Below are 21,133 nucleotides of genomic sequence, written 5' to 3'. Positions count from 1 at the left end.
GAGCTGGAATTCTTTTTAAAGTTTTCCTTATTTGTACTTAGCAACCATTTAAGTTGAATACATAAAATGAGTTCAAATAAAAGATTTTAACCTTAACATATTTTACATTACAAAATGGGCTTACACTATAGCTTAACTAAGGATTATTTTTTCCCTCAAACTATTTTGAAGAATATGAGGGTATTGAAAGTCAGATTGAGAGCTAACAGTGGACAATAACTCCCGCTTGAGTGAATTTTCAGACCGAGGTACACAATTGAAATGAACATTCTGAGAACTGCACCTACATCTCAGTCTACTGCTATTTCTTAGCAGCCCCAGCTTAGAACCAAGCAGCTACATGACTAGCTCCACTAACTTGTAAGGTCCTTCCAATGGAAGTTAAGTCTCAAAGCCTTCTGCCATAGCTATCACAGGGAACACGTGCACCCTGCCTTTCCCCCAGGCCTGTAAGTGTGCTTGGAACTTAAGTCTCTGAAACCCGGTCTCCTCAACCCATTTCACCCTTCCCTACACAGCATGCTCATTTCAACCATTCAGATTAGTGTATCTTATACAGGTCAATTCTTTCCGTGGCTATTTCCCCCTTGGGTGTATCCAGGCCTTCTTACTGTCGTTCCTAAGTTATACGTCCAGTCCTCTGAATACTCTTCATTATGAGATGATGGACATCATCTGAGTCCTAGACTGTCCACTGTGTCTATCACTCCCACTTCATTGTCACTGAGCAACTGACCGATGCCACTTAAAACAGGGTATTTCTTTACACGTTCCTCTGTTCAGACCATGAACTGAAGTTAATAATGCTCCCAACCACATCGTCAATTCAGATAATTCTCCCAGGAACAAACTTCCCAAAAGCACCTTCATGCATTTTATAGTGCCCAATTTTGTAAGCATATAAAGAGGAGAGTGCACAAGGAGCAAAAGTAACTAGTCTCAATTGTCGTTATTCCATTCAGTAGTATGACCTTTGTAAGTCACTTAGCTTCCCTCTCTCAGTCTTTATTTCTGCTTTAAGTAGGAATGGATAATCCTTCTCCACAATGGACTCAAGAAAGAAAATGCACATATATTCTTTGTAAACTGTAAGTGCTTCTAAGGTCATTCTTTTTGAAGGAAGAGGAACATTTGCTCATACATGTGGTCATTGGAGGCCCATCAGTAGGCACAGACCGGGACATTGTAGATTTTCAAAAAATTATTCATTCTGACCTCTGAGCATCTAAGACAAATGCTCAGTAATAAACTAAACGTATTTAAAAACAGCCGCATGGTCCTGAAAAGTATAGCCAAAGTAGTCCAGGCTGCCTCCTTCACCGACATCCTTTACAAGGTTAGAATGTCTTCACTAAGGCCTCATTTAATTGTGGTCTTGCCTGTAAGAACCTCCCTATCCAATGACTTGGGAAAAGGCACAATGATTTATTAGTCCATTAACTACAACCTTGCCTGTGAAAAGGAAACAAATTTTGCTTTAGTTGTAGAATGTTGGTGGGCTGATCCATGAACTCAAATACATACCTTTTGTAAAGTGACAAAGATATAAATTACCCAATGTAGATGACAGACTCTTGCCTCTCAGTGCCCTGGCATTGAAGAACTTTGCTCCTGCTTTTTCAGAGGGTTGTTATTTTTAATTATCCCATCGTGGCCAAATTCCTCATCCTTAAGTTAAAAACAACTGTTTATACGCAGAGGCGCTGTTAGAACACATTTAAATTCGTCACAACCCACACGCTCGGGAATATCAGATGTTTGTGTGTATTTTTCCACACCATCAAGGCAGGCACCTAATGGCACTGCTGAGATGGGATTAATCTAGCAAGTAAACTTGAGAGGGAAACTGTGAATTGTGAGGGTAAATTAGACGGTGACTCAGCTTTTAGAGCTACCATTTGACTAGTCATTTAAGCTAATGAGAACTTTCACATTAAAATTTATTTTTATGTAAGCAGGTCATGTTCCAAATAAGATTATTGTCAACAGAGTTATAAAACCTCTAATAGTTCCTAACAAACTTCAGATGGGAAATTAGTGTTCCTCTAAGTGCAAGTATATAGTTCCTGTACCCTGTGCACTATTATGCGTTATTACGCCAACCTTCACTCTATCTGACGCTCTACTTGTGATTTGAGCCACCATTTGTTTATGAGAACAAAGCTCCTGCTTTCAGAAGAGATTTCTCTTATAAGCCTCTCTTCTTTGTGGCGAGAGCTCCTTAAATCTCCTTAAGTCAAGACATTTTCTCTCCTAGTAAGTTAAGCCTCCCAGAGATGAATGTCTTATATCTAGCCTACAAAAGAATCCACCTGCCCTTATAACACTCGTTTTTTGCTTTGACTTGCAACTTCTGCATGATTATAAAACGTATCCCAAAAATGCCTTAAAACTTGGAACCAGAGGAAAAGATATGATCTGAGATTGTCATTTCACAAAGGACAAAATCCAAAATTATTACAAAGCCCCAAATGAGCAAAAAACTGATCATAGCACATGTGAACTAATAATTAGCTTGTCTGCTGTTGACTAGAGCCAAGATTATTTCTATTCAAAATATGCTAGAAGAGTTTCAGGACTCAGATTCCTCTAGGTCTGCTCTTTCAGGGTCATACTATGCAATGGCTCTGAAGAGTCTGGAGGAGGGAAAATGAAACTGTCAGAATGGACAGGGAGGATGGATGACTACAAATCTCCTTCTGAGCGTCTTCGCCACCATGGCCCCTTTGCCAACCCCCATACCCTCAAATATTTTTTACCCTCAAGAAGATGTTGGTAGGTTGGTGAAGGAAGACTGTTCAGGTAAACAGACAAGGGATATCACCAACTGAAAAAAGTTGACATCTGGCCCTAACCGGTTTGGCTCAGTGGATAGAGCATCAGCCTGCAGATTCAAGGGTCCCAGGTTCGATTCCGGTCAAGGGCATGTTCCTTGGTTGCGGGCACAACCCCAGTAGGGAGTGTGCAGGAGGCAGCTGATCGATGTTTCTCTCTCATCGATGTTTCTAACTCTCTATCCCTCTCCCTTCCTCTCTGTAAAAAATCAATAAAATATATATTTTTTAAAAAGTTGACATCTGGGTTATAAATCTTCCTTCTTGATAAACATAAAACATACTGGATGATGAAATGAGAACAAACCCATTGCAGTTATCTGTATATTGAGAAGACAGGCACTTTTTGCACTTTCCAAGAGAAACCAAGTTTATTCTCAGTTCAGGCATGCTCTTGTGAGCTTTATTAGATGATTGAATTGTCTCCAGTAATCAGAAGGCCTATCCAAAAGATTACTATAAAGTGTGGGAGCTTCCTACTTATCGCAAAGCTAAACTTTCTCACTCTAGAGTTAAGGGGAAAGGCTAAAGTGCCAATTCCCTCCCCACATTTCTCTTAGAGCAGCTTCCAAAAAGTTTAAATTTATTAGGATGAACAGCATCTTGTGAGAGGTCCCCTAAATTCAAGCTTAGCCTCATATTCTAGGGGGTCCAAGAATAAGTCTGGCATGGAGCGCAATCTTATTTCCTAACATTCTATGTTTAAGTTTCCAAATTATCATTTCACAAAAGGTATCACCTTTAAAGAGGTTAAAAAAATAAAATAAATAGCCCTAGCCGGTTTAGCTCAGTGAATAGAATGTTGGCCTCTGGACTGAAGTGTCCTGGCCTATGGCACATACCTAGATTGCAAGCTTGATTCCTAGCCCTGGTCGGGATGCATGCGGTAGGCAACCAATCAATGTGTCTCTCTCACAGAGATGTTTCTCTCTCTGTCTGTCTCTCCCCCTCCCTTCCACTCCAGTGAGGTTTAACAAAATAAAAATAATAACAATAATAATAATAATAATAAATAAACCAAATTTTGTTTATATGGTCTCTTAAGATTTTCAGTTAATACTTTTGGATCTATTGTTTTCTTAAATTAACCTATACTTTATATAAAGTGTTTAATCATCAGAATCAACAAGTCTCATAAATAGTAATGTCATAGACAAATGTTTTATTCTTATATTCTTGTTTCTAAAATATCTATATCATATCATAAAGATTATTTCTATCTAATCTCATGACGAAAGGGTTGACTTCAAATCTTAGAATAATTTCAAAATATTAGGGGGAAATGTACAAATATTTTTAAATTTTCATTTATTTTTTACATTGTTGCTTATCTACTATTAGGAACCATAATTAAATGATATTTCTATACAGCAGTGAAGGCTTTACGGCTCCCTAAACATATTTTGTTAAACTAAAATTGAACAAAACATAGATACATTCAAACTAATAAGCTTATTTTCCTAAGTTCCCACTGGTTTTTCTCTTTCTACGACCAGTTTAGTTGGATATGCTGCAAGTTTCTTGACAAAAACTCAACAAACAAAATCTCTATTCTTCACAACACACAACACTGCCATTCAATACACGCACAGCTTTGGGTCTCAATCATGAAACTGAACTATTTTAACATAACAATTTCAGGAAAAAGTATACTGAAGCAGAAGAAAAAATAATTGAATGTAGCCAACACCAGAAATGTACACTTAAAAATGGTTAAAATGGTGGATTTTATGTTATGTATATTTTATCACCAATTCATTCTGGTTTTATGCACTTCCAAGCAAAACTCAGAAACAAAAGGTTGGTACATAAAATCTTCAAAGGATTGTGACACTGTAGTCTAGAATCCAAATGAGCCCCCACCTTGGATATTGAGAGACCTCTTGTCTCCATTCTTCATTCCTTAATTCAACAACAACGATAGATACCTACTACATGCTAGGGACTAGCACAATGTAGAGTTGAAGAAACTGATAAGATCTGATTTTTTATCTCATGTAGGTCATTCTGGACATGCACTGAAAGGATATACTGTGCATAAAACTGAAGATGGCAGAGTAGGTGACTCCTATAGCTTTAAATGAAAGTAATGATGATCCAAGGTAGCTTTCTAATAAAGGGGATGGAAAGAAGTGGGAAGTATCAAGAAATGGGACATTCCAAAATACCTTTTATGAGTCACAATGTAAGAAACACTATATCCTGATCTATGTGCTTAAAGTGTTATTTATCTAACACCTGAAACAAACCTACTTAGATGATGTTTCTTCAACAACGGTGGAGTAAAAACAAAGAACTGCCTCTCCTGAACCTTCTCCTATATTCCTTCATCTCTGTGATTCATTCCAGGAGTAAAATCATTAAAATCTAATAAAAATCACTCGCCTTTCATTGCAAATGCTCACAGGTAGAATCAAAGACTGTTTCACCTGTTTGGAATTGTGTGGTGTGTTTTTTCAATGAGGCAATTAAGTCCATATATTAGTAGATGAGGAGACCTGGACATAGAGAAAACCATGTAGATGATGGCCTTGGAAGCCTGCATCTCCAGATACCCACTTCATCCTGCTGTTCTGGTGACACCTGCCATTTCTGTCCCCCGTCCACTGCACCCCCCCCCCCAGCATTAGGGAACAAACCTGCAATTGTTTATTATGAAATCCCACTGACTTCATTTCCCTCAGGTCCATAAGGGTAGATGCTTTCCTATAATGTCAATTGCTTTCATGGGGAAAGCCTCATTTCTCACTTAAAGCTTACCAATCATGCCTCGTGTCCTTCACAATTCACTTTGTATTCATTTACAAGGGACATTCACACTCCCATTATTCTAGTCAAAACATGATCTTTTCAATTAACCCCAATGCTAGATGCGATGCCCGGTTTTGTTGATTCTAAGACCCAGGAGAAGATGCCACAGTGCAGTGCCTTCGCAGCACCAGTATGAACAAAATGCGATAGACACCAATAAAGGTCACCTGACAATTATCCCACGGCCTCTGAGGAATGACCTGCTGCTATCAGTCCTGCTCCTCGAGCACAGGTGTCCACATCACACTCAAAAACACGGCATTAAAATGCACCGGAGCCCGTGCAACTCTCAGCAGAGGTGCCAGGAGCCAAGCGGGTCTGGAAACTGAGATAGGATTCTGTCCTTTCTCATGAGGCTCCCATCCAGCAGGGCCCAGGAACCCTGGCTGAACTCCTGCCAGCCCCAGCTTTGCTGTTTCTGGAGTGAGGATTAATCAGAGGCACTCTTTATGGAAAGCAGCATGTCATGGTCCCTGAATAAAGAAAATCTATAATGAAGAATATGTAAACGTATACTGTTAACATCTATGCCGAATGCATCTCTTTCAGTGTATTTTTGTAAAGATTATATGCAACACCCTAAGGATAAGCATATAACTTGATGCTTAATTAGGGCATCCATCAGAAATTGATAAATAATTAGTTAGGTCTTTAAATCTATGCATAATTTTATTTTTTCATTCTAACATTGCACATTTAATTAAAGTACTTTATCTGAAAACTTAAAATATCAATAAAATGGTACATTGTTAAATGGAGCTCATTTCACAAATGTTCCTGACAAAATCTCACATTTTCTTTGTGTGCTAAATATAAATAGCCAATCCACAGAATAGTTCCTCCCTTTTTGTGGCTTTTCAATTTTTTTAATAGCTTTTTAATTTTTAATAGGAGTATTTACCATCAACTATGAAACACCAATATATAATTTACATTGATTTCAGTCCTTTTGGGATTTAAACATATTCTCTAATCATCCAAACTTGAATATAGCATTTTTTAAACTGGAAAGAAAATACCCAACATATTTCAAAACTTTGTGAGTTCTACCACTTGTTATCATAGGGAGTTACAGGAGACTAGAGGCCCAGTGCACAGATTCATGCACAGTGGGGTCCCTCGGCCTGGCCTACGGGATAGAGCCAAAACTGGCTCTCCGACATCCCCCGAGGGGTCCTGGATTGTGAGAGGGTGAAGGCCAGGCCAAGGGACCCCACTGGTGCACAACTGGGGCTGAGGAGGGATGCTGGAGATTGGCCAGCCAGAGAGGGACCGTGGGAGGGCTCCAGGGTGTTTCCAGCCTATCTCACTCAGTCCTGATTGGCCGGACCCCGGCAGCAAGCTAGCCCACAGGTCAGAGCGTCTGCCCCCGATGGTCAGTGCATGTCATAGTGAGTGGTTGAATGGCCTTAGCATATCATTAGCATATTACACTTTGATTGGTTGAACAGACGACCAGACACTTAGCATATTAGGCTTTTATTATATAGGATGAGTTTCAGAAACAGAAGTGATTTATAGAAATAAGAAAATCATTTAGAATTTGAAAGTTGCTATAAGAGTAGATTTGGAAAGTTCTCATCACAAGAAAAAAATGTAACTATAAGTGGAGATGGATGTTAACTACATTTATTCTGGTAATAATTTCATAATATATACATATATCAGATCATTATGCTGTACACCTAAAACTAATACCATGTTACATGCCATTTATTTCTCAATTTAGAAAATCATTTAGAGTTATATTAGCTTAACTAGAAATAAATATAATCAGCCTTGTTTCAGGGCATAAAGTTTTATTTGAAAAATGTTCACCTTCCAGAAATTCACTGTTTTCTATGAAATATTTGCTACAAACAAGATTTCTGTTCATATATATCATTTATAAATTCTAATTAGGGTATATAAAACAAATTCTCATTAAGAAAAAAATCTTATAGAAAATTTAAAAATAATAAATTTATTTTTAAAAAACATTTTAGCCCTAGCCAGGTGGCTGAGTTGATTAGAGCATCCTCCCGTACACCAAAAGGTTAAGGGTTCGATCAGTGGTTGGGGCATGTACAGAAGGCAACTAATCAATGTTTCCCTCTCATTTCTCTCTCTCTCCCCCTTCTTCTCTCACTAAAATAAATAACAAAATATATCCTCCGGTGAGGATTAAAAAAAAAACCATTTTATAAATGTGTGTGACATGGGACATGCAGAGTAAATGTCAATTTTATAAAAACATGTCTATTCAAACTTAAGAAACACTTCATTTATAGTCTAAATTAATTTTCCCTAGACTTAGAGAAGTCTAGTCTACCATTTAATAAATAGATGTGTAAATTAACAAATAGACAACTTCTGACATTTGTATGAAGTCTTTACAGATTCTAACACTTACATTTAAATTATTTTACACTTCCCCATTGAATATTTCTTCTGTAATAAATTCCTAAGAGCAATCTCTGAGCTTTTCATAAGGTAGATCTCTGAACCACATACAAAATAGAATGTCAATTCTCCTGACCCAATAGAATGTGCAAACACATCCTTAATATTTTTTCTCTTACGGTGATAATAGACTATGCCCTTCACGGCCAGTTACCATAGACATGTAAAAGCTTTGGTTCAAATAGCCAGCTTGACTTGAACACCAAGATGAATCTGATTAAAGGTGTCAAGCTTTATCCAAAACTTCCAAAATGGGTTAGTACCATCTAACACTTTAATCCGTGTTTTATTACCTCTGATTAAATGAACATAAGCTTTTGTCCAGTGCAATAAACAGATGGCAGGTCTCAAGAGAATGCATACTCACTCTTATCACAGGGACTCTTTTAGGGTAACTGTCCTCCCTCCCCACTGATACTCAGGGAAAACTTCATGGTCAAAGTGGAAACCAATTAACTGTCTTCATTTAGAAAAAAAAAATGTGAAAGGAAACTAGGTAAGGATAGTTTTATTTGAGGTAATAAAACTCAAAGCCTATAAATACCTTACTGATAGAAATTACTGAAATAAATTCCTTCTTCCCACAACATTGGACTGGGAACTAATGGATTTTACTCTCACCCTTATCACCTACTTGCATGACTTTGTGCCAAACAAAAGTTTCTGTGTCTATTAATTTTATTTGCAAAAAATTTTAATTTTGGTCTAATTCATAGGGCTATCTCAGGATCAAAGGGGAAAAGCATGCTAACGGACTTTGAAAAGCACCAAATTCCAAAAAAGTGAATTACAGATCCACCTCACTTATGATAAATAAAATATGGCAATGTATTTAAAGACCAATAAATTATTCAAAAATTCAGCTTTATTCCAGAAATGCAAGAATGAATCAACATTAGGCAATCCATCCATGTAATTCAGTAAATAAACAAGTTAAAAAAGGAATATGATCAGACATATAAATTTCCCAAAGGCATTTGATAAAATACAACAAAATCTCCCAACAAAACTCACAATAAACTGAGAAGAGAAGTTCTTTAAGATGAAGAAAAAATACATCCTTTATCAGAATCCTAGAGGGAACATCATATTAAGTGATATAGATTTAGAAGCATTCTCAATCAAAATCAAAAAGAAACAAAGCAAAACTTACTAAATTTGAGCATAATTGTGGATATTTAAGCCAATGATCTCATTACTTGCATATGACAATTTTGAAAGGATATAATCTAATTGGTAATAGGGGTTAACTCTAGGGGAAAATTATAATTATCCAATTAGTTTTTTCTGTATTGCTCAAATTATTTAAAATTAGCATATACTATATTATGAGAAAACATATTAAAAATATTTCTATAGCATTAGTCCTATAGTTACCTCATTAATTATCAAAAAGATGTACTTCATAGAGATAATTTATATCTTTTTAAGAATTACTTGAGGCATAACTAAAATGTTTATAATCTCAAAGTTCATGGGCTTATTTTTATTAAAATAATTACAGCAATGTTATTTTAGTTAAAGACAATAAATATTTATTTTTCTTGGAACTGGTTAATGCATCCCTATTCCAGTGTGACAAAATATCCCTTAACTCTTTGATTTGGAAATTATTTTAGAATCTTACACTTTAGAACTACTGACTTTAATAAGCTCTGGCAGAAAGAATGTCCAAAGCACAATTCAATTTTATAATGTGTCTGTAAAATTAATCTCATGAGCACTTAATCATTTAAATGAAAATGGAGTGTATGTCTCCTCTTAAATCAAAGCTTTGCTGCCTGTAAGCTTAGAGAGTAGGTGTAAGTAGGTGAAGTTCCCAAAGGAAGAAAAGGAGATTAAACTGAGATTTCCTGACTAGTTATTTAAATCAATTTAATTTCAATTAAATGCACTCCACTGATAATGAGATTCAAATCTGCTATATTAAATTAGGATTTAAATATATTTCAAAGAAATTGCATTTGGCAAGAACTCCATATAGGTTATAAGAACTTTAATCTTTCAGTGTACACATCCTAATTATAAAAATTCCAACCATTTTTATCCAATACAAAGTGCAGCCTTCGAGGCCCTCCATGGAGTAGCCTGGGCCTATCCCTCTATTGTCATGTCTAGATAAGTGACTCCACATTTGCCTTTGCATTCTGTCTTCCTAAACACATTCATGAGTTTTTAAAATATATATTATAGTGCACAAAACTGTCTTCCATTGTCTCCTAACCCATATTCCTTTATTTCTTTAACTGTAGCTATGGAGTCCCTTTTTGAATAGAAGTTCCTTATCTATACTAACCCCAACTCATGAAGTAATTTCTGTCCATCCTTGGCACATAAAACACTCTTCTACCAACTGAGCTTAACTCTGTACATTTAAGTCATGAATCATAAACTTCAACTAATGAACCCAATATTCTACTTGGATGCTACTTAAAATAGAAAATAGTTTTCTGAATAATTTCTGCATTCAGGAATAATAAGGCTTGTCAATATATCAAAATATACTAAGTCTGTGCAATAACCACTAGGCTGTTTGCCTCAAGAGAATATGAGCTACAGCATGAGAATATAATCATAAGAATAAAAAAAAATGTAACTAGAATAAAAATGCTCTCATATTCCATGTAAATCTGAGCCCAATTCAGCTGAAAAAGTAACAGTGAATTCTGGTGTACATTCATAAGCATTGGCTCACTTTAAAAAAAAAACACAAAAAAACACCAAAAAAATGCCAGGTGGCTTGCTTTCTTGGCACAGAGAGAAGTTTACAAAAACCCTGTGAAATCCGAAATAGTTAGATTTGCTTATCTTAGCGGTTTTAAAAATGGGATGGACATCACACAGCCTTTTACAGGACTACAAAGGAACACACGCTGACCTCTAGGCTATCAATTTGTCTGAGCACAAAGATATTTAAAACACAGCTTGAATCGGGGATGGTTACATAAGGTCGTTAGTTTTACTAACGGGCTTTGAATTCTCATTTGTTGATGAAACTGACTGGCACAGCCCCTCAGAGGATAAAGTTCTAATTCCCTGACGAATGTTCTCTGAAAAGGCTAAGATACTTTATCCCAGGGAGTGGGATCCCATGGTGAAGAAATAAAAGAATAATATTCACATTACAGAACTTGCCTGAGAAATTAATCATAGAAAGATCATAGGCAGCAAGGATTCCACACCATGCTGGGTCAATTAAGTTAACCCTATTTCTAAACAAGTTCTCAGCTCTTAGATCTCATTTAAATTATCAGTGAAAAGAACATTAAAGTCATTTATTACTATAGAACTGGTAGGATAACAGGGAAATAAAGTACTTAATGAAACCATTTATACTCTACAATTATATTCCTAAAACAGCATTTCTGCAAAACACTTTACAATGAAAAAGCACAAATAGCTTAGAGACTAATCTCTAATTAATCTCTTAGAAAAAGATTGGACACCCCAACATATTTAAACTTAATTAGCATTGCTATCAGGAAGCTTGTAAAGAATTAAAAGGGAAAGCCACAACGAATCCACTCCAGTCACCACTTTCCTAGGTGGTTTCTTCACAGAAACTTGTATAAACTGAGAGGATGTGACAGCAAGTCTTACCCACAGAGTGGCGAGATTCATTATTCTTTTAACAACCTCCAAGTAAACCACTTTGTTTTCATAAATGAAGATCAAAATAAGAAGAGTTAGGGCATCTTGCATTTCTAAGGAGTGTTATAGCTTTCAAAGGGCTTCCACGTTCATTTCTCATGTGATTTCCACACGATTTTCAAGATGAGAAAATTTAAGATACAAGGAAATGGAATAACTTGCCAAAACACATAAATCAGTGGCAGGGTTGAACACCAAACCCAGATGTTCCTTTTCCTAGTGAATTCCTTTCTATCCGCTCATACTAGCATGCATTTTACTGCTATAGTCCTCTAGTTCCCAGCGAATGTCCTCACCCCTTCACCATGGCAATTATATTCTCTCACTGAAAGTTGAATAAAAGGGACTGTCACTTCCACTAGTTAGCTCTTCCTCACAGTGTTATATTCCATGGCAAAAATGCCCCTCAAACTCAGGAGCCACAAAAAAAGAGGATTTGGTATAAAAAAAAATGTCCTCATAATGTTTGAATACTTAAAATTCTCTCAATACACATTTAGAGAGCCTCCGTTTAGTGCCGGGAATTGAGCTAGGTATGCAGTAGGTGTAATACAATGGCACTTTTAGTAGGACTCTATATTAAAGGATAGTCATGTAAAGACATAATTAAAAATTATAAGAAGTTCCCTGAAAGAAAATACGAATATTTTAGGTAGAGGGGGCTAATGTACACGGCCATGGGGTCCTACAGGTCCCTTGAGTAACTAACATATGAGCCAGACAAACCGCCAGGCACTCATAGTATTTGCAAACTAATATGCAGAAGAAACAGCACAGCCGATCCTGGAGTAACTACACTAACTGCAGGTAAGTGCACAGTGAGAGAAGGGGAAAATGAAAGGAAGCCGGAGGGGCGGGAGCAGCCAGAGCAGGTGGGGCTGCAAAAGCCACTTCTAAAAAGTCTGGAGTTCAGTCTGTGGAGGTTTTAAGGCAGAAAGGTGGGAGTTCATACATTGAATATATACACGGGTATATTTATATCTGCTGGAGAATGGATTTTGCAAAACAAAGCTAGTAAGGAAGAGATTCTTAGATGGTGATTGCAGGGCAGCCCAGAGTATTCTAGACCAGGTCGGGCACATGAGAGAAGGGGGTATGAGGACTTACTGGAACTGGCAACACTGACCTTTAGAAAATGCTGTTTGACAATGTAATGGTGCATGCATATCATTATGCATTTGTCCAAAGCCACAGAATGCACAACCCTGAGACTGGACTCTAATGTAAACTGTGACCTTGGTGTGACCATGGTTTGTCAGTGTAAGGTCCCCTATTGTAACAAATGTACCACTTAGGCTGATGCTGACAATGGCAGAGGCTCCACGTGTATGGGGAGGGGGGAGGTATTTGGGAGGTCTCTTTACCTTCCTCTTAATTTTGCTATGAACCTAAAACTCTAAAAAATTATCGTAAAAAGGTATAAAAAACAGTATTTACAACAATATTTTCCCTTGTCTCAAGTTTAAATTAAAGGCATGCTCAGATGTGAAAGGGTATACTATGAAATCATTCCGTGTCTTTTCAACATCTAAACTGGCAAAAGGCAAACCAGAAGATGCCTTCTCCTGTTCGTTTGCCGAAGAGGCAGAGACTGATATTTGCCCAAGGATTAACCAAGGGAAAACAGGCCCTATAAATTCTATTAAATTATTTAATAGCCACAAACAAATGCAATAATTCATTCTCAGGGAGACAAATCATTTTCTCTCTCAGTATCAATGAAGCAAACACTTGCAGGTGTTCAATCAGCCTCCTTGCATGAAGCCAACAATACAACCCTTTCATGGCTAACAAAGGAAACATGCATTAATGGGATGAGAAAATAATGAGTCATTGACAAGACAAATATTTAGAGGAGTTTAAAAAAAAAAACTACTCTGAAGGATATGGAAAAAATTTTCTTACCAAGATTCTAAATGTAAAAGTCATTTCATTGAAGTGACATTTACCGAGCAATTGTTAAAGAGAATTCTGTAAGAATTAGATGATCAAGATATGAAATAATTTTTTCTTACTATTTGGACTAGAAAAATCATTAGTCTTACCCATCCTGGAGTGATAATACACTTGGACTATAGAATTCTTCTAAACGGAAGAAAGAAGTTTTCTAAAGAGGTTTTTTTGGCAAGGTGACACCTAAACCAATCCTAAGAGGACTGCTAGGAATGCCCTTCTCTACATTCTCACTGTAATTTCTAGAAATTCTTCCTCGTTCCTTCAAATGATGGGAGGTGCTTCTCTGTCCTAATCTTAGAGGGTATCAAATGTTCGCTATTCCCACCGGGCAGGTTCTACATAAGGTATGTGTTTGCATGTGTGGCTGTATTCTTGAAGAAGAAATCTTTTCTGCCCCTCAGTCTTTTATCTTGCATTTCAAAAATCTTAATGCCTTTCGTTTCCCCCACGTATCCTATTTTCTGAAGTTTAATGATCTGAGTAGGTTCCTTCTGCACCGAGCGGTTCTACTTCTCTTGGTAAATCATTACTGGTCAGCCCAGCACCAAGTGCAGGGGAGGTGTGGCCTCAAGTCTTCCAGGCGCAGTGCTTCTTGGTGTGTCTCCTTTATGACCCTGGGTTTCATCGCACTTAAATCCCAATTACCATTCCAACCCTAAACTATTTTCTTTCATGTTTTTCATATCTACGTTAAGCTTTCAAGTTTCTAATATTCTCTTTTCTTATTATCACTATGCAGCTTTTGACCCCTGATTTTGGGGCTTCTGTGGGGCTTTGTGAGTTTTCAACATTCACGTCCCAGGCAAATCTATCCATCTACATAGCGGTAAAGTGTGCTACTGGTCATGCTGAAAATCCTCCAGGTGGGTGGACTTTCGAGCAGAAACAATGTTCCAGTGTCTTCTATGTGTCAACGAGAAACTGGTGTTGGTCCCTGGGCCAGAGACATCTGTCCAGCCCATTAATGATTCCACCTCTGTAACTTTCCCTGTACCGAACGGTCCCCAACAAGTTGTTCCAGCAATTCCTGTGCGTGAGGACGCAGACCTTCATTCAGTCTTTGATTTAAATTACTTACAATCTTACAGAAGGAAACACAGTCATAAGGGAGTCAAGGTTAATAATTAATAAGATTTGGGCAGATTTTGGCAAGACTAAAATAGCATTCTCCTTTTAGCCCAGGAAACAAATTTCGCTTAAATTTTCAAACATAAGACTACAATGAGGTTGGTAGAAATTAAAATCTTCTTAGATCTTGTAGTCAAATCTGTTCTCCACAAAATAAAAATTACTAAATTATAAATAATGGAATTCCCTAAAAAATTATAAAATGAAATCAAGTAAACACAGCTTCCAGTACATAGTAAATAAATGACTTTCTCCCTCCCGCCCCCACATAAGGAGCCGCCCTGGACGTATCCCAGCCAGCTCATCCTTGCAACCCAGCACCACCCACAGCCCAACACCTGGTTCCCCTGACTGCGAGAATCACAGCCTCTCCACTGTAACATTGTAAAATGGGTTCTCAATAATGTCTGAGAGGAAACAATCACATACATCAAGGATCTTAATTTAGAGCCACAAAGTATTAGTTACTAAGAGACAGAGGCTCCTCTCCATTAAGAAAAGTAGTTGTTAGAATGACTCACAACTTTAATTCTGCTGCTTGCTAAGTATTATTCAATACACAAGGAAAGGCAAAGCTGCTGGGGTTCACCAGGACCCCCACACAACCCAGGTGCCAGGTTCTCCTTCATGGAAGCCCTTTACCCACATGGCCTCTTCTCTCGCAGGTCTTTGGGAAGGTTTGGCTACCCCTATTTCGCAGATGGAGAAACTGAGGCTGGGAGAGATGAAGTGACCCGCCCGAGACCACACGGCAGAGAGGAGTTCAGATTCAAGGCCAGAGCAAGTGTTCGTTTCTAAAGACCAGATGGCAGGAGAGTTCCCTTTGTCTGCATGGGTGTTTCACACAGAGCTGGTTCCCTTTCCCTGATGGGACAGCAATTTGAAGCTGTTCCGTCCCCTTTGGGTGGGAGAGCGGCTTGACAGTGTAAGGATAAGAAAAAGCTATTTCACTGAAAACTTCCCTGATGGAAAAATTTTTCTAGTTACTTTGCTCTTCATTAGCAGGTAATTAATAATGAGATAAATAACATGCGGACAGAAATGTTATTGAAGTGGTAATTGTTGTTTGTAAGAATTCTCTCCCTTTCTTTGAATGCTTTTAATGTTAAAATCACAACAGAGGCATCTTAGTGTAACTACCATTCCATCAGAAGGCAAGAAGTGGTGGAAATTTTAATAATCCTTCTCTCTCCAAAGGCAATTATTTTTCTTTCCCACTTGGAACCAGTCCACCCCATTCAACTTCCAGCCTGAGCTCGGAGGTGGGTTAGAAAGCCGTAACGAGCTGAGGCTGCCAGCGAGGCAGGTCCCATTGTGTTTGTGTGAACAGAGGTTACTGATGAAACAGGATTAGCTTCATCCTCATCGCTGTAAATAAATGCGATTTCATGACAACTCTGGAGCTCTCCTCGCTTGTTGGAAAGGAAAGGCAGAAATGTAAAGGTGGTTAGTCAACCCTTATCGATAAATGTGCTCGCTCCCTGAGGTCAGTGATTAATTTTAATTTTATATTATTGAGGTTGATGTAAATAAAAGTCTATTCATGTAAACATCGATGCAGGGAGAATTATACTTCATCTCACTATATTTTAGGACATAACATAAATGTCCAGCAAAACCTAATTCACTCAGAATTGAAAAAGACCACAGGAAGTCAAAAATTCGTTTGGGAAACTATAGAATATTGATGCATTTAACATTCAATGGAATCAATTATTTAATTAACTGGAGATTATCTGGAAGTTGGATATAATGTGGACATCTGGAATCTTTCTCTCCTGTGCATGCTTGCAAGCACACACATCCATACATACACACACACTCACACACACATACACACACACACTCACACACACATATACACACACTCACACACACATACACACACACACACACACACACACACACACACACACACACACTCACAGGCTTCAACCAGCAGTTCCTGAGGTTTCTGACTATTAAGAGCTTTAGAGTTGAAATCCATTGTTTTGAGCATTTTTCAGTCCCAAGTTCCTACAAAACAGGAAACGTTATATTTGCAGAAGGCAGGTCAGAGCACTAGCTGCTTCTTCCCAGAACCTTCGACCTGCGCAACGTGACTGAGAAGGATCTGGGGAGAGAGTGAGGGAAGAACTTCCTGTTTGTCTTCACTTATTGGATTCTTCTCCTTCCCACTCACATACAGAGCATCATGAGTGCCACGTCATGTGCTCTTTCTAAGCTGCCAGAATGATTTCATGTTTGTTTTGCATCTAGGGTCATTAATATTTCTAGACATTGTTTCTGAAGATGCGGATTGTTTGTGTCCCTGGGGGGTCATTGTCACAGCATCCCCCGCACACACACTGAGGACTCGCTTCCAGCCCCAGGCAGCAAGGCGACATCCCCACTGTGAACTATCTTAACCCACAGGGAGTCAAGCCCTCCAGTATCTGCTGCTCTGCTTGTTAAGTCCGATCCCAAAAGCTGGTCCCCAAAATGTCTCTGATCTCTCTAGGCCCTCGGGAAGCAGTGTCACCTCCCCCACAGCTGCCCTGGCAAGAGGAACACCCTGCCCATCGCAGTCCTGGTAAGGGCTGCTGCCCAACTGGCAAAGGATGGTCCTGAGCAGCCAGCTCCTTCTCCCACCCCCCGAAAAGGTTAGAGCGACAGAGCTGCAGCGATGGCATTGGAGGGATGTGCTCCAGAATCGGTAAGGTGCCCAGGGCACCCCTCTGGGCCACACTGCTCTCCTCTGCTCCCTCTGAACTCCTCCCGTCCCCTCTCCCAAGAGAGGAAGGCAACTCCCCCGGCACTCCTGCAGCGGGAATGCGATTAGGAGTGAAAGGCAAAGGGCAGAGCCCGTGAAACCCTGAAGCTTCTTCTCCCACGTGCTCTACACCGAGCACAAAGCTTCTACCCCAAAGCCAACTCCCCTTCCAACCACCTCCCTCAGTGGCTGTCACTCTATCTGAACTGCCTGATGTCCCCTGACCTCTGCCTCTGTCCCTCATCAGTCACTGCGCTGCCCCTTCCTCCTTTGACGGGTCTCTCCTTCCCTTCTCCTTAGTCACACCACTGGGTCAAAGGTCCTCTCAGCGCACAGCTAGGTTACTGAAGGACTGCATCGGTCAGGGTCCAGGCATGGAAGCAGAAGCCACTCCAAGTGTTGAAGAAAATCAAAAATAGCTCACAAAGGTGTGACTGGGTAACAAACTGCTTAATCTAGGGCCTTAAAAGACTCTAAAGAGAGCGTTTCTAAATCTCCTTCAGTATAAAGGAACAATTAGGAAAGAAGAGGCAAAGGAGCAAAATAATAAAAGAAGACAGGGACTTTTTAGGGGGAAAGCTGGAGAGAGGAACTTTTAATTCCAAATTGTTTCAGATCAACCATACTGGCCAAGTGAATAATACTTGGTATGTATAAGTCTTAACTTAAATACCACCATCTAAGTCAAAGGAATGTTATCCTATATAATAAAAGCCTACTATGCTAAGTGTCCGATCGTCTGGTTGGCCTTTCAATCAATCAAAGCATAATCCTATCTAATAAAAGAGAAACATGGTAATTAGTGTACGACCGCTACCCTTCCCATTGGCTAATCAGGGCGATATGCAAATTAACTGCCAGCCAAGATGGCGGCTGGCAGCCAGGCAGCTGGAAGCGAACATGAGGCTTGCTTGCTTCAGTGACGGAGGACTCCAACGTTCCCTGCCTACCTTGCCAGCCTCTGAGCTTGCAGTTTGAAACATTGTAACAAATATAGAAGCTAAACAAAACCCCAGAAACCTGCTTTCAGCCGGCCAGGATCTCAGAGATGGAGTTATACATTGTTTCGATTATAGAACCCAGATAAACTAGATACCTGCTTTCAGCAGCAGAGACCTCAGAACTGGAGCCAGAGCTAAAGCTGGCCCAGAATAAAAAAGAAAAAAGAAAAGAAAAAAAGGAGCAGTTGGGAGCTTCAGTCACCCACCAGCCTGAAAACAGCCCTCAGCCCCTCACCCAGACTGGTCAGGCACCCCAGTGGGGACCCCCACCCTGAAGGGTGTGTGACCAGCTGAAAACAGCCATCATCCCCTCACCCAGGCTGGCCAAGCACCCCAGTGGGGACCCCCACCCTGATCCAGAACACCCTTCAGGGCAAACCAGCCAGCCCCATCCATGCACCAGGCCTCTATCCTATATAGTAAAACGGTAATATGCCTCCTAGCAGCGGGATCAGCGGAGCCGCGAGGCCTCCCAGCACTGGGATCAACGGAGCTGAGAGGCCTCCTGGCACCGGGATCAGCGTGATAGGGGGCAGCGCCCAAACCCCCTGATCGCCCTGCGGCTCTGTGTGTGACAGGGGGCGGGGCCACAACCTCCCTATCCACCCTGCTCTGTTCGGGACAGGGGAAGGCGTCCCAACCTCCTGATCATTCCTGCTCTGTGCCTGATACGGGGGAGCTCCCCAACCCCCTGATCTCCTTGCAGCTCTGTGTGTGACAGGGTGTGGCGGCCCAACCCCCTGATCGGCCCTGCTCTGTGTGTGACAGGGTGTGGCGCCCCAAACCCCCCCTCCCCCCCACAGGCCCTGCTCTGTGTGGGACAGGGTAGAGCCATAACCTCCCCATCGGCCATGCCCTGAGTGTGAGAGTGGCATCACCCCAACCCCCTGATCAGCCCTGCTCTGTGGGTGATAGAGGGCGGTGCCCCAACCCCCCCACCCCACCCCACGGGCCCTGCTCTGTGTGTGATGGGGTAGAGCCATAACCTCCCCATCGGCCCTGCCCTGTGACAGTGGCGGCGCCCCAACCCCCTGATCGGCCCTGCTCTGTGGGTGATAGAGGGCGGCGCCCCAACCCCCTGATCTGCCCTGCTCTGTGTGTGACAGGGGGCAGTGCCCCAACTCCCCTATCGGCCCTACTCTGTGAGTGACAGGGGGGAGCTCCCCAACCCCCTGATCGACCCTGCTCTGTGCCTGACAGGGTACGGAGCCCCAACCCCCCTGATGGGCCCTGCTCTGTGCGTGACAGGGGGCAGCGCCCCAACCTCCCAATCAGCCCTACCCTGAGCATGACTGAGGGTGGCATCACAACCTCCCAATCCGCCCTGCTCTGCACATGACAGGGGGCGGCGCCCCAACTCCCCAATCGGCCCTGCTCTGAGCCCGACCAGGGGCTGCACCTAGGGATTGGGCCTGCCCTCTGCCACCCGGGAGCAGGCCTAAGCCAGCAGGTCGTTATCTCCCAAGGGGTCCCAGACTGCGAGAGGGCACAGGCCGGGCTGAGGGACCCCCCCCCCCCCCCGAGTGCACAAATTTTTGTGCACTGGGCCTCTAGTATGCTAATAATATGCTAAGGCTGCTCAATTGCTCGCTATGATGTGCACTGACCACCAGGGGCAGAAAGTTAACCAGTCGACCAGTCGCTATGACATGCACTGACTACCAGGGAAAAGATGTTCCGACTGGTAGGTGAGCTTGCTGCTGGAGTTAGGCCGATCGGGACTGAGCGTGACAGGTTAGACATGCCCTGGAGTTGTCCCGTGGTCCCTCCCCGGCTGGCCAACCTCTCGCATCCCTCCCCGGCCCTGATCATGCATTGGTGGGGTCCCTCGGCCTAGCCTGAACCCTCTCGCAATCCGGAACCCCTTGGGGGATGTCAGAGAGCCGGTTACAGCACAATCCTGCAGGCCAGACCGAGGGACCCCACTAGTGGACAAATTCATGCACCAAGCCTTTAGTAAGACATAAAGTCTCATGGCACATATAAGACAAAATAATCTTTCACATTCGGCTTTAAACTAACAGAGTTCTATTAAGTATTTTCTTATTTTCTTTGTATCATTCCCAAGGTTCTCAAAATGATGCCTTTACTAGATCTTTATTTTATACTCAAATAGAAAACACCTTTTTCTTTTGTTTTTTCCTTTCTCCCCCTCTGCTCCCCACAACCCCCCACAAGGGATGCAAGGAGGATAAAAGGTCTTTAAGCATCGAAATATTAGTCACACCGTTGGATACAGAAAAGAGTTACTTTTATTTTTTTGGTAATGTCTGTCTTCCTCAAGCCTCTTATTCCTTCCAAATCTCACCCACCATTGTCTACATACAATAACATCGAGAAGAAAGAAGAAGGGAAAAAAAACAGGCCTTGGCAGACGGAGGCCCTGAATATTAAGCTGGAGCATTTCCATGGCCCGACCAGGCAAGCGTGAGCCAGAACCCTTTCCACATCAGAATGAACATGACAGGAAGCCAACTTACAAGTCACAAACCTCACCCCCTCGCCCCGCCTAACCAGCCAGGCTGTGAAGCCCACACTCATCCAGGTGCTGGGAATTC

At 40.9% G+C, this 21,133-nt stretch overlaps 1 protein-coding gene across 1 annotated transcript in view; it reads right to left on the bottom strand.

The window, feature by feature from the left end:
* Positions 1-21,133, bottom strand: part of PLCL1 (phospholipase C like 1 (inactive)) — a 252,287-nt gene that overhangs the window by 56,798 nt on the left and 174,356 nt on the right. The gene's annotated exons all lie outside the window — the stretch shown is intronic.

The sequence above is a fragment of the Myotis myotis genome, unplaced genomic scaffold (assembly GCF_014108235.1).
Source record: "Myotis myotis isolate mMyoMyo1 unplaced genomic scaffold, mMyoMyo1.p scaffold_m19_p_8, whole genome shotgun sequence".
NCBI lineage: Eukaryota > Metazoa > Chordata > Mammalia > Chiroptera > Vespertilionidae > Myotis > Myotis myotis.
This window is presented reverse-complemented; position numbering and strand designations above follow the sequence as displayed.